Source organism: Scylla paramamosain, chromosome 2 (assembly GCF_035594125.1).
Source record: "Scylla paramamosain isolate STU-SP2022 chromosome 2, ASM3559412v1, whole genome shotgun sequence".
NCBI classification, from domain to species: domain Eukaryota; kingdom Metazoa; phylum Arthropoda; class Malacostraca; order Decapoda; family Portunidae; genus Scylla; species Scylla paramamosain.
The window spans coordinates 21475528-21490000 of record NC_087152.1 but is presented as its reverse complement, the minus strand read 5'-3'; positions in this window follow the sequence as shown (position 1 = coordinate 21490000).

The window sequence follows — 14473 nt, the reverse complement described above, 5'->3', positions numbered from 1 at the left end:
AAATATGTACACCTTCACAGAAATTACACACACACACACACACACACACACACACACACACACACATATATATATATATATATATATATATATATATATATATATATATATATATATATATATATATATATATATATATATATATATATATATATATATACACAGAGCAACCTTGTGGCAAGTTATTCTACGAACAAAAAGAGAGAATGAAGGAGGAGACAAGGGAGCTGGAGACAGACAGACCTGGCGCGCCTAGTGGCCGCCGGTCACGTAACAATTATTAATTATTTCCCTCACTTCCTATTGTCTTGGCATATTGAAACCACTACTCCAAGCAAGAGAGGAAACCAAAGTTTACAATGAAAAAATTTAATTACTGCTGACCACTTTGATAAATCTTAGCAAGCAAGTAAATTAAGATGTTATTACCCCCCGACTAAGTAAAGGTCCGGTCACACATAACCAAATTGGAGCCCGAACGCGCACCTAATAGGCTTCGGTGAGCATTCAGCGTCCATTTCGGAGTGTTCGGTAAGCCTTCGGGAACTTCGAGAATACGTCGGTGGGGCTTCGGCGAGTTCACCGAAAATTTCACGAAGCACGAAATTTTCGGTCCGGATTCGTAAACGAAAATAAAAAAAAAAAGATGGGACACATTCGATATGCATTAGTGTATTCGGTATGGAATCGGCCTCAAAATATTGAAATTTAACAGTTAAAAACTTTTCGATAGAGATTTGGTAGGTCTTCGCTACGTATTCAGTACCCATGCATCAAATACAGGCCGAATGCAGACAGAATACAAACAGAATTTTAACATTTCCGATTAAATACCGAATGCGCATCGAATGTATAGCGAATTCCTACAAATACATACCGAATGCGAACAGAACCCAAATCGAACGCGCACCGACTGGCAACACTGCCGTGACCCGTGGGCCTCGTTCTCGTTTTTTTTTTTCTTTCTCCTCTTCTCCATAAAAAAAAAAAAGATATAAAAAAAGATAAATAAATAAATAAAATAAAATAAATAGATGAATAAATAAAGGAAACCATTGTAAAAGCAGGATCTCAGTTAGCAGTTTGTGCCATAACACAAGGGCCTGCTTGTTAATCTCATTTGGGATGACGCCCGTGAGGTCCATGATCCTTGGCTCCTTGGGATGAGAGACAACACCTGATCCGCGAGTATAGGTGTGCTAATCGAAAAAATTCTACATTCGGTATATAATTGGCATATATTCAGTATGTATTCAGTTTGCATTTGGTTTGCATTCGCGGAGGCTTCGGTGATCAAAATGATCTTTATTTATTTATTTATTTATTATTATTATTATTATTTTTTCTTTTTTTTTCTTTTTAGGGGGGATGGAATTCGGGGAGCATTCGGTACGCATTTGATGTGGCTATTTGATATGCATTCGGTTTGCATTCGAGGACTGTCACCGATAACACACGGAATGTATCCCCAATGATTTAAAAAAATCGGACGAGTGAAGCCCGAAGCCGCGCGAAATAGACTTCGCTGCGCACTCGGTGCCAATTCGGCAATGTGTGAGTCTTACGGGGTTTAAGTGAGCGTGTATGCGACGCAAGCCCTGCCATCAGGCTCCCCGTTCTTTTCCCTTTCCCTCCACTCCCCTTTACTTTGATTATGTGACTAAGCCACACGGCTCTTCTTTCCGGCGAGGCGTCGCTTGGGGACGGTGGGGGTGTTCAGTGTCAGTCTGAGACTTGAACAAGGGAGACGTACCGACTGAGCCAACAGTTTGTGGCGGTGTTGGAAGCATAACTTAAACAGTATCCGGGATGAAATAGGAGCTGTATCCCTCACCCAGTTGAATACTGTTTTAGCCCTACAGGAGGTTGTGGTTGGAGTCTTGAAAGGGAGTAATCTGCCCTGGGCTTCCACTCTTCAGCGTGCCTGCATGGTGTCCATCTTGTGAGCGGGTATACGTCCCCTCGTTTGTCTAAATTCAGTGTCTTGTAATAATTTTGTGTTCGTTGTCAAAATGCAACTGGCTTTGTGTGTGTTGCTATTTGTCTTCCTGGCCAGAAGATACATACATTATATATATATATATATATATATATATATATATATATATATATATATATATATATATATATATATATATATATATATATATATATATATATATATATATATATATATATATATATATATATATATATATATATATATATATATATATATATATATATTGTATGTGTTTCATGGTTACTTTCTTCAGTTTTTCTCGTCTTCCAGGAAGCTGAAGATTATTTAACCCAAAGTCGGGGTGTCCAGAATATCTTATTGAGCATTGGGTGGACACTGTTTGAGGGCAATTTGCTCATCAGATATTCTGGTCTAGTCGTGTTGTACTTGCTATATCTGTTATATCTTGTGCTTGCAAGTCCTTTTGCAGCAAATGTGAGAAGTGTACGTTATGTTTTCCTTGTGGTTGGAGATAGTTTGGCAACCTTGTGGCTATAGCTGTGTCTGGCCGGTGAATTGACCTGGATTCACGAAGCAATTTGCCCCATATTAGGCTGCACAGGTGGTAGCTTAGTGGGAGCTGACTTGCATTAGGGCAGCTGTGAGAAGAGTTAAGATCTGATAATAACTATAACTATATGTATATATATATATATATATATATATATATATATATATATATATATATATATATATATATATATATATATATATATATATATATATATATATATATATATATATATATATAGTTATTATCTTACGGTTTCTATCCTTCTCTCTGTAACTTCATCTCAAGTTTCCTTTCTGACCGTTCTATTGCTGCTGTGGTAGACGGTCACTGTTCTTCTCCTAAATCTATTAACAGTGGTGTTCCTCAGGGTTCTGTCCTATCACCCACTCTCTTCTTATTATTCATTAATGATCTTCTAAACCAAACTTCTTGTCCTATCCACTCCTACGCTGATGATACCACCCTGCACTTTTCCACGTCTTTTCATAGACGTCCAACCCTTCAGGAGGTAAACATATCACGCAGGGAAGCCACAGAACGCCTGACTTCTGATCTTTCTAAAATTTCTGATTGGGGCAGAACAAACTTGGTATTGTTCAATGCCTCAAAAACTCAATTTCTCCATCTATCAACTCGACACAACCTTCCAGACAACTATCCCCTCTTCTTCAATGACACTCAACTGTCCCCCTCTTCTACACTGAACATCCTCGGTCTGTCCTTTACTTATAATCTGAACTTGAAACTTCACATCTCATCTCTAGCTAAAACAGCTTCTATGAAGTTAGGTGTTCTGAGACGTCTCCGCCAGTTTTTCTCACCCCCCCCCAGCTGCTAACTCTGTACAAGGGCCTTATCCGTCCATGTATGGAGTATGCTTCACATGTCTGGGGGGGTTCCACTCATACTGCTCTTCTAGACAGAGTGGAATCAAAAGCTTCTCGTCTCATCAACTCCTCTCCTCTAACTGACTGTCTTCAGCCTCTCTCTCACCGCCGCAATGTTGCATATCTAGCTGTCTTCTACCGCTATTTTCATGCTAACTGCTCTTCTGATCTTGCTAACTGCATGCCTCCCCTCCTTCCGCGGCCTCGCTGCACAAGACTTTCTTCTTTCTCTCACCCCTATTCTGTCCACCTCTCTAACGCAAGAGTTAACCAGTATTCTCAATCATTCATCCCTTTCTCTGGTAAACTCTGGAACTCCCTGCTTGCTTCTGTATCTCCACCTTCCTATGACTTGAATTCCTTTAAGAGAGAGGTTTCAAGACTCTTATCCACCAATTTTTGACCACTGCTTTGACCCTTTTATGGGACTGGCATTTCAGTGGGCATTTTTTTTATTAGATTTTTGTTGCCCTTGGCCAGTGTCCTTCCTACATAAAGAAAAAAAAAAAAAAAAAAAAAAAAAAAAAAAATAAAAAAAAAAAAAAATATATATATATATATATATATATATATATATATATATATATATATATATATATATATATATATATATATATATATATATATATATATATTGCTACAACCACAAATTCCTGCCCTTCCTACAGCTACCTCAAATGGACTAGCTTCCCCCCAAGCCATCCCCTACATGATCCCTCCTCTTCAATGGTTGATGTTTCTTCTCACTTCCTCTCTTTATTTACGCTTTATATAGCAATATATATATATATATATATATATATATATATATATATATATATATATATATATATATATATATATATATATATATATATATATAAAAGGATGAATGATTAAAAATACTGGTTAACTCTTGCATTACAGAGATGGACAGAATAGGGGTGAGAGAAAAAAGAAAGTCTTATGCAGCGAGGCCGCGGGAGGGAGGCATATATATATATATATAGAGAGAGAGAGAGAGAGAGAGAGAGAGAGAGAGAGAGAGAGAGAGAGAGAGAGAGAGAGAGAGAGAGAGAGAGAGAGAGAGAGAGAGAGAGAGAGAGGAGCGACGCTGGTCAAGGGCAACAAAAGTCTAATAAAAAAAATAAAAAAAAAGCCGGGAGGAAGGGAGGCATATATATATATATATATATATATATATATATATATATATATATATATATATATATATATATATATATATATATAGAGGAGCGACGCTGGTCAAGGGCAACAAAAGTCTAATAAAAAAAAATAAAAAAAGCCCACTGAGATGCCGGTCCCGAATAGGGTCTGAGGCAGTAGTAAAAAATTGAAGGATAAGTGTCTTAAAACCTTCCTCTTGAAGGAGTTCAAGTCATAGGAAGCTGGAAATACAGAAGCAGGCAGGGAGATTCAGAGTTTACCAGAAAAAAGGATGAATGATTAAGAATACTGGTTAACTCTTGCATTACAGAGATGGACAGAATAGGGGTGAGAGAAAGAAGAAAGTCTTATGCAGCGAGGCTGCGGGAGGAAGGGAGGCATGCATTAAGCAAGATCAGAAAAGCAGCTAGCATGAAAATAGTGGTAGAAGATAGCAAGAGATGCAACACTGCGGCGATGAGAAAAAGGCTGAAGACAGTCAGTTAGAGGAGAGGAGTTGATGAGACGAAAAGCTTTTCATTCCACTCTGTCTAGAAGAGCGGTATGAGTGAAATCCCTCAGACAAGTGAAGCATTCTCCATACATGGACGGATAAGGGCCTTGTACAAAATTAGCAGCTGTGGGGGTGAGAAAAACTAGCGGAGACGTCTCAGAACACCTAACTTTATAGAAGCTGTTTTAGCTAGAGATGAGATGTTTAGATTATAAGAAAAGGACAGACTGAAGACGTTCATTGTAGAAGAGGGGGTCACTTGAGTGTCATTGAAGAAGAGGGGATAGTTGTCTGGAAGGTTGTGTCGAGTTGATTGATGGAGGAATTGAATTTTTGAGACATTGAACAATACCAAGTTTGCCCTCCCCCAATCAGAAATTTTAGAGAGATCGGAAGTCAGGCATTCTGTGGCTTCCCTGCGTAAACTGTTTAGTTCCTGAAGGGTTGAACGTCTATGACAAAACGTGGAAAAGTGCAGGATGGTAAGAAATTTGGTTTAGAAGATCATTGATGAATAATAGGAAGAGAGTGGGTGACAGGACAGAACCCTGAGGAAAACCAGTGTTTAGAAGAAGAACAGTGACCCTCTACCACAGCAGCAACAGAACGGTCAGAAAGGAAACTTGAGATGAAGTTAGAGTGAGAAGCATAGAAGCTGTAAGAGGATAGTCTGGAAATCAAAGCTTTGTGCCAGACTCTATCAAAAGCTTTTGATATGTTTAAGGCAACAGCAAAAGTTTCAGCAAAATTTCTAAAAGAGGATGACCTAGACTTAATAAGGAAAGCCAGATCACCAGTAAAAGGACCTTGACAGAACCCATACTGGAGATCAGACAAAAGGTTGTGGAGTGATAGATGCTTAAGAATCTTCCTGTTGAGGATAAATTTAAAAAAAGTTCAGATAGGCAAGAAATTAAAGCAATAGGACGGTAGTTTGAGGGATTAGAATAGTCACCCTTCTTAGGAACAGCTTGAATATTGGCAAATTTCCAGCAAGAAGGAAAGGCAGATGTTGACAGACAAAGTTGAAAGAGTTTGACTAGGCACAGGTGCAAGCACGGAGGCGCAGTTTCGGAGAACAATAAGAGCGACCCCATCAGGTCCATAAGCCTTCCGAGGGTTTAGGCCAGCGAGGGGATGGAAAACAATATTGCGAAGAATTTTAATAGGTAGCATGAAGTAGTCAGATGGTGGAGGAGAGGGAGGAACAAGTCCTGAATCGTCCAAGGTAGAGTTTTTAGCAAAGGTTTGAGCGAAGAAATTAGCCTTAGAGATAGATGTGATAGCAGTGGTGCTATCTGGTTGAAATAAAGGAGGGAAAGAAGAAGCAAGGTTATTGGAGATGTTTTTGGCTAGATGCCAGAAGTCACGAGGGGAGTTAGATCTGGAAAGATTTTGACACTTTCTATTAGTGAAGGAATTTTTGGCTAGTTGGAGAAACAGACTTTTGCATGGTTCCGGGCAGAAATATAAAGTATATGAAATTCTGGTGACGAAAGGCTCAAGTACCTTTTGTGGGCCACCTCTCTATTATGAATAGCACGTGAAAAAGCTGTGTTAAACAAAGGTTTGGAAGGTTTAGGTCGAGAAAAAGAGTGAAGAATGTACGCCTCCATGCTAGACGCTATCGCCTCTGTTAAGCGTTCGGCACACAGAGACGGGTCTCTGTCACGGAAGCAGTAGTCATTCCAAGGAAAGTCATCAAAATACCTCCTTTTGTCCCTCCAACTAGCAGAGGCTAAACGCCAGAGGCATCTCCGCTTAGGGGGATTCTGAGGAGGGAGTGGAGTGATAGGACAAGATACAGATATGAGATTGTGATCGGAGGAGCCCAACAGAGAAGAGCGGGTAACAGTTTAAGTAGAAGGATTAAGGGTTAGGAAAAGGTCAAGAATGATGGGCGTATCTCCAAGACGATCAGGAATACGGGTATGGTGTTGCACCAGTCTGTTGTGGCCTGTATTGCTATGTAACTCTCTCTCTCTCTCTCTCTCTCTCTCTCTCTCTCTCTCTCTCTCTCTCTCTCTCTCTCTCTCTCTCTCTCTCTCTCTCTCTCTCTCTCTCTCTCCAATGAAGTCTATGGGAAAACTTTGCTATTTTCAAGGTTAGCTCTTGTATCAAATTATATTGCAATATCTATCTATCTATCTATCTATCTATCTATCTATCTATCTATCTATCTATCTGTCTATCTATCTACTTATCTATCTATCTGTCTATATATCTATCTATCTATCTATCTATCTATCTATCTATTTATCTATATATCTATCTATGTATCTATGTATCTATCTATCTATCTATATCTATATATATATATATATATATATATATATATATATATATATATATATATATATATATATATATATATATATATATATATATATATATATATATATATATACTCGTATATATATTAACCACAGATTTGAGGCAAAATATTTATCAAGACGGCGTTTAAATTTCTCTATGGTATTGCATTTTATCACATCTCAAGGAAGCCCATTCCATAGATGACGACACTATGAAAAAAATATTTACTACAGTCCATGTTATCATTGCCATTGGTGATTTTAAATACTTGTATTAAGTCGCCTCTTAGTCTTCTTTAAGTTAATGGGAATAGATTTAATTCTTTAAGACGCTCTTTGTATAATCTGTTTCTTACACTTCGTATAATTTTTTGTTTCTCTACGCTGAAGTCGTTGTAATTTATCTGTCTTTCTGGTAATAGGGGCACCATGTTTGATCGCAATATTCCAAAAGGGAACGAACCAGGGAGATATATAGAGTGAGAATTGTATTTTTAAATTTATATTTATGTGATTTGTCAAATAAGCCAATTTTTTATTTGCTTTCTTTACTACTTCTGAAGATTGCTGGTAAGGTTGTAGATTAATCGATATTGTTACTCCTGAATCAATTTCGCAGTCCACACTTTTAAGTCGGGTACCATTTCAAAATATACTTTGCTTTTTCGTTTCGATTCCTTATATCCAGCACTTTTACACTTATCCACATTAAAACTCATTTGCCAGATTTGTCCCCACTCTGATTTGTCTAGATTGTTCTGTATTTCTTTTACTTGTTTATTTGAGACTACGGCATTCGCTATTTTGGTATCATCAACAAACTCTGATACCATACCGGTAACAGTCTCATCTATGTCGTTTATATAAAAGGCATTGATCCCTGTGGCACACCGTTGGTTACGTTAGTCCACTTGGATGCTTTTCCATTCATAACTACTTTTTGTTTACGGTTGTTCAGCCAGATTTCTACCCATCTTAGCACGTCGCCTTGGATACCATGCTATTTTAGTTTAATCAGTAAACGTTTGTGGGAGACTTTGTCGAGGGCCTTTTGAAAATCAAGATATATTATATATTATATCTACAGCTTTATTTTCGTCATACTGGTTCAGAATATCATAGAAGTTTAAGAGTTTCGTCGAACAAGAGCGTTTGTTACAAAAGCCGTGTTGAGTGTTTTTAAAATTTTTTTTACCTCAATATGATTAACAAGTTTATCTCTAATAAGCATTTCTAGCATTTTTTTTTTTTTTTTTATACGACTGGGGCGAAGCTAACTGGCCGGTAACTACATGGTAAAGATTTACTGCCTTTTTTTTTTCTTTTTTAATCGGAGTTACGTTAGCGACCTTCCACTCATCAGGCATTGTACCAGACTGCAGGGATTTATTGAACAATAAAGTTAAAGGTGTGACTAATACAGATTTCGCTTCTTATAGGACGCGGGGTGAGATCATGCCAGGCCCGAGTGACTCGCTTACTTTAAGTTTATCGATATATTTTAATGCGTTTCTTTCTATTATGTTGATACTATTTAGGACATCATTGTTATTAATTTTGACTGCTAGCATCGTAGGGATGTCACTGAGTTTTTCTGTTGTACTGAAGCAAAGAAAGTGTTTAGGATGCTTCTAATTTGTTCCTCGTCGTTCATTTTCGTCACTCTCTTCTGTCTTATAAAGCTATAAAATTCCTTCCAGTTCGTCTTAATCTGGTTCGCAACATGTAATTCGGTGGATCTGTTGCTGTGTTTGATTAATCTCTTTGCTTTACGTCTTAACTCCATGAATCTTATGCGGTCTTCGTTATTATTGTTGGACTTTAATCTGTCATGGGTATCTCTCTTCACCCACAGGCATTCAGCAATTTGTTGATCCCATCACTTTGGCTTAACGCTTTGAGTGAGATGAGAATTTTTCATAGGCAAGCATTCTTGCACAGTTTTTAAATATTTATCAGTGAAAAATTTCCATTGTGCATTAATATTTGTGGGGATACGTAGATGACTCCAGTCAGTTTGTTTAAGAACTTATCTGAGTTTACCAAAAAAAATGCTTTTCTGTAGTCAGGGACTTTTTTTTTTTTTTTTGCTTTGGTTTGAATCGCCAGCGATTCAATAGCAATCACGAAGGTGATTGTGCGGTGGTCGCTATTACTGAACTCCTCGCCGACATCCAGACTTTCTGCTAATTCGTCTTTTGTAACAAGCACGAAATCGAGCATTTAGTTACCGCAAATCGAGTTTTGTACAAATTGAGTAATTGAGCTCCTTTCAAGTTACTACATAGATCGTGTCCTTGGTGTGAGGTGAGGGATTCGCCCGGTAAATTTAAGTCACCAAGAATTATGGCATCGTGTGTGTCACTTAACTCGCTAATTTGATCGTAAATGTCGCGGTCGGTTTGCACTGGCTGGGCTGGAGGTCTGTACATAAGAGCTATTGATAGTTTCGTTCCGTAATTATTTTTTTTTAATAATATGAATAGATCATTTACATTTGTAAAGCGGGGTTTCGATAACAGAACTGGATTGAGACTGGTTTTGATGTAAAATAAGATGCCGCCTCCATTTCTATTTACTCTACTTTTTTTTTTTTTCTTTTTCAAATATTGTGTATCCGGGAATTTTATATTCAGCCAAATAGTCCCTGGTTTCTACATTTAACCATGATTCTGTTACACCGAATATATCATAGTTTTCTGAAAACGCTATTTCCTCTAAGTCTGAAAATTTGATAAGCAAGCTACGAGCGTTCACATAGAAAACTTTAAGCTTGCTGTGAATAGATGTCTGTGCGTTTGACTAGTTAGTTACTCTGCCGTGACTTGGCGGGCAAGGACATTCCCGTTTTTTTGTAAGGAAATCCCTCACTGCACCATCCAGCTGGTTGCCAAAACGGGCAGCCCTCACCTGAGGTGCAAACCATCAACTGAAAACAAAGAGGAATCATGATAAAAGTTATTCCAGGTGTTTACAAAGCCTATGTTCTCTTCGCTGCAGAGGTTCGCAAGGCGTCAGTTGAGGCTGGCGGCAATGGCATAGAAACGATTGCCAGCTTGCATGGGTGGAATGATACCTGAAACAATAACTTTATTAGATTTTTCCCTTATATGTCCTAATCATCTGGCGATACTTGTCGAGGAGCTCCCCCGATCTGATCCTCTGCACGTCGTTGGTGCCAACGTGGATGACGTACGTTGTGTTGGTGGGCGCTTGATTCGCCACCACGTCCACGCCTCCTCCTGGAATGCAGAAACGTTTCCTTCTCCTGGGAGCCCTGCCACAAAATTTAGTTAATTAACCCCTCACGATAGAGTTTCCAGCAAGCTTTACTTCCTCAGTGTCCTTCTTGTCACCTGTATCTGAGAAAATCTGAAAGCGGTTATGGCATATAGTGGCGGGGAGATGAGAGCAGTGCGTATGTCGTCGTGCTCCATTCCTGACTAGGGTAAAGGCGGTGTGGGATGGCAGCTAACCGTCTCCTTTCGCAGCCTGGAGCGCCTACATCCACGCCTACATTCCGTGTGACAAATTCCTGCAATAAATCGAGACTGCTTTTTAGTTCGGCGTATCTCCGGTTTTCTTCTGCTACTGCTTGCTCAAGGTGGGATCGCATATCGCACAGCCTGCAAACAGGCAAAGACAAAGTAGTCAATGAAGTATTGTGTGGCGAACTTCCCGATGCAGTCTCTGCAAGATTTTAAAGCAGAAGGCATTTTTATTTTATTAGTGTAGAAAAGCGAAGCTACGACGGGCGGAGATGCTGGAATTGAAAGTAATTATGAAATTAGCCGGCAAGGGGTGCTGCGGTATCCTCTGTGGAGGCGATAGTATGCAGGTGAAGCCAAACAATTCCCTGGGGAATTTCAGCCGTGGAGTCTGGGGAAAAAAAAAAAAACTGTAACAAAAATAACACAAATACACGGGAGAAAAACAATTACCACGAAACGGAACAATTTAAAATAGAGTAAAAAGTACCCAAGCTACTAGAACAAAAATACTACTAGAAACAGACGAGCAGGTGAAACAGACAAAGTCCTAATGCTGATAACTAACAAATGTATCACTGTGTTTGCGTCAAGAAGTGTTGTGTAATGTGTATACAAAACTTTGACCTACACAAAAAGGAAAACAGGTAAATCAAATTAAAGGAAAGAAATGGCAAGACTGAGAGAGAGAGAGAGAGAGAGAGAGAGAGAGAGAGAGAGAGAGAGAGAGAGAGAGAGAGAGAGAGAGAGAGAGAGAGAGAGAGAGAGAGAGAGATTCACCGGTAAAATTCTCTCTCTCTCTCTCTCTCTCTCTCTCTCTCTCTCTCTCTCTCTCTCTCTCTTCAGCAGGCAAGTGATTGTGGGGAGGTGGTTAGTAGGTGGGCTTGTCATTAGTGCAGGTAAGAAAGGATTAGAGGTGACAACAGAAGATAGGAGATAAGGCAGAATACTCTCCCCACAGACAGTACTAACAGTTGTTTCCTTTACCGATGAATGGCGTCCTCACTGATATTGTACGGTAAGTAAGATAAATTAGCCCCTTGTCTGTCATAGCAAAGTGATCACGGGAGCAATGAAATGTGGGTGCATAAAACGAGGTGGAGGTAGTAATGGAGCTCAAGGGTTGTTATACAATTTTAGAGCCGGCTCACCATGATGTAAGGGCGCTTACAATCTGGTGACTCTGCAGTCCGATTCAACGTCGCCAGTGTCGCTTTTTCTAGCGTTTCTGTAACGTCGCTGAGTCGTGCTGCAGAGTCGCTCTTGTGTAAGTAGAAGCGGCATGAGGCACGACAGGCAAGATGTGGTCCTTTGCATCATACTTCAGATCTCTTGTTCCTCTTCCTTGCTGAATCCATTTCCTTGAAGTCCTGCACGAAAAGACTACGCAGCTCCTCCCATGTCTTCGTTTTTGATGATCGGGTGACGATTAGCAGGGGCACCGGAAGTGGTTCTTGTGAAAGGGCTCCAAGCCACATGGTCGTGTCCTTTTGGCAGAGATCTGTGTCTTCTTGATACAGTCGCTCGCGATGGTCGCTCGTGTGAAAAAGTTCGCTTCAAAACAATTAAAACCTATGGAAAGCCATATCCCTGCGACACTGTGGCGTCGCTAAATGGCTCTGCAAAATCACCCTTGTGTTACGATCCTAAGGAAAATCACTCAAAGTATATAGTATATTCCTAGAATGTTTCATACACCTCTGGTCGACGCACATGACGTCAACCATAATGTCGCCCCGGGGAGCTGCCGCTCATGCCAAGTGGGCATTGTCTTGCATTCCGCAAGACAATGCCCGCTTTGTTAGCGAGTACGTCGAAGGTGCAAGTGCACTAGTGGACACAGATGTACCTGAACAATAAGCAGAAGACGAAGACAGACTAAAAAGTGTGATTAATGAACTTGTGATACTGACGGTCCCCCTAATAATCAATCTTGCTGTATCTGACAGTGTCGATCACATGAACATAAACTTGGAGATGTACTTTAATGAATTAGAGATAGAAACAACCTACGCAAGCTAGTTGACCTTGCAAGTGCAAACAGTAACCTACTCTTTTGACTCAATGATGTGAGTTAAAAAAAAACATGAAAAAAAAAAAAAAATATATATATATATATATATATATATATATATATATATATATATATATATATATATATATATATATATATATATATATATATATATATATATATATATATATATATATATACACACACACACACACACACACACACACACTCGTGTGTAAGAGTGATTATCCAATGAACCACCAAGCAAGATATGGTTCTTATGAACCTTGAGTACTGAAAATTTACATGTAAATATTCTGGTGATCTTGAGTACTGAAAGAAGAGATTTTATACCTTAAGGATAGCAGTGTATGTTGCAGTACATGTTAATTTACCATTGCCGTAGATGGAAGCGAATATAATGAGGAAACATAGAGCGATACACACAGACCTCAGTAGGCCACGACATAAGTGGTGTCATATTTTGAGGTGTAACGCATTCGGTTGTACCATGCCGTTCTCTGCTCCACCCTGGTCTTAAGTATTTTATTTTATTTTTTTTAATGTGTCCTAAGTGTCTCGACTTTAAAATTGTTCAGTATACTGTGGTACTTCATATAATTTATTTATTTCATGTATTGATTTATTTACTGAATTGATATTTGTACTGCAATATTTTTTTGTAGTCTTTCGCATGTAGTGATCAAGTGTTTTATTTTTAAGTATATTGTTTATTGACCTTATTTTTCCATGTGCTGTTTGAATATTTTATATTATGTGATTGTGTTATATGTGTATCAAGTAATTGATGAAATTTGAAGCGTTACCAGGTAACCTTAAATGAATTGCACATATCGAGTGAGTTAATATTCAACTGATAACTAAGTGAAGACTTAATCATTGCCAATTCAAATTGTGCTATAATGTGGTGGATTTATTGTTTGTTATTACCTGCGTGAGTAGTTGATATATGGATTTATTGGTTAATAAATGAGTTGCCCAGAGCCAGAGTGACGTTAGCGACCTCGTAGCCGAAATTATTACTGTTATTGCAGTATCCTCTCCAACCTTTCTACCGTGACGGGAGAGAGAGCGGTCGTCAGAATGGACCCCGCAATAGGGTCAAAAATCGATCTAAGTGAAGTTACTCACGGAACCCTCTTGTCGCACTTGAGTGACAGCTATCAGTTGCTGGGACTATCCACTAGAGAGAAATAACCCTTACCAAAGCAGCGCGAGAAGACCCAGCCAATGACGGATCGTGCTGCGAGTCACGTGTCACGCCGAGATGTCTCCCCACCACCACACCCACACAATACACACTCCCTCCTTCCAGCCTTCTTGCTACCCTTAAATGACAGGCTGCTGTGTTAATTTTGCTTTTACGCAATACGTAAGCTTTTCATTATTATGGTGGACAACAGCGTATCCACAGAAGAGCCAGGACCCTCCAGAGGAAGAAAAAGGGTGCGTAATCCTGGAGAATAGAAGAAAAAAATATCACTAAAAGACGAAGAGACATGGGGGTAAGCCTACATTGAAGTATCAGATGATCTTATTATTTCTTTATATTCTATTATCCTTTATATCGGT